Source organism: Vanellus vanellus, assembly GCF_965231255.1.
Source record: "Vanellus vanellus genome assembly, chromosome: 5".
Taxonomy (NCBI): domain Eukaryota; kingdom Metazoa; phylum Chordata; class Aves; order Charadriiformes; family Charadriidae; genus Vanellus; species Vanellus vanellus.
Window position 1 is genome coordinate 75,593,319 of NC_138910.1, and position 432 is coordinate 75,593,750.

Consider the following 432-nt stretch of genomic DNA (forward strand, 5'->3'; position numbering starts at 1 on the left):
GTAGCTAAAATTAAAGATCTAGTAACAGATAGTGCAGCTCCGGTATCCTGCAATGAAATGCTAAAGCACACACTGTCTCTGTTTCTCTTCTGTCAATTCCAGCATGCTTTCTTTTGGCATCTTTCATGGATCTTGCAAACTGTGTTGACAAAAAGCAATGGGAGATTGTTTCTTGCCCAAGTCTTTATAGTCAGACTATAGCTGCTTCCTCTTTCCTACTCATATTTTCCCATATGGTGACTTTGGAAAATTCCTCTCTGATTTTGTTGGGAAGTGCAGGAAACTCTCGTTGGTAGAGGGTTGCCTATTACTCTCTCTAATTCTGCTGCTCACATCTGGAAAGGATCTGGCTTGGAAAGGGGAGACTCAGTCTGAGCTCAGCGCATGTAACTGACATGGCATGAGCCGAGGGAGCCTGTGGGGGCAAGAGAA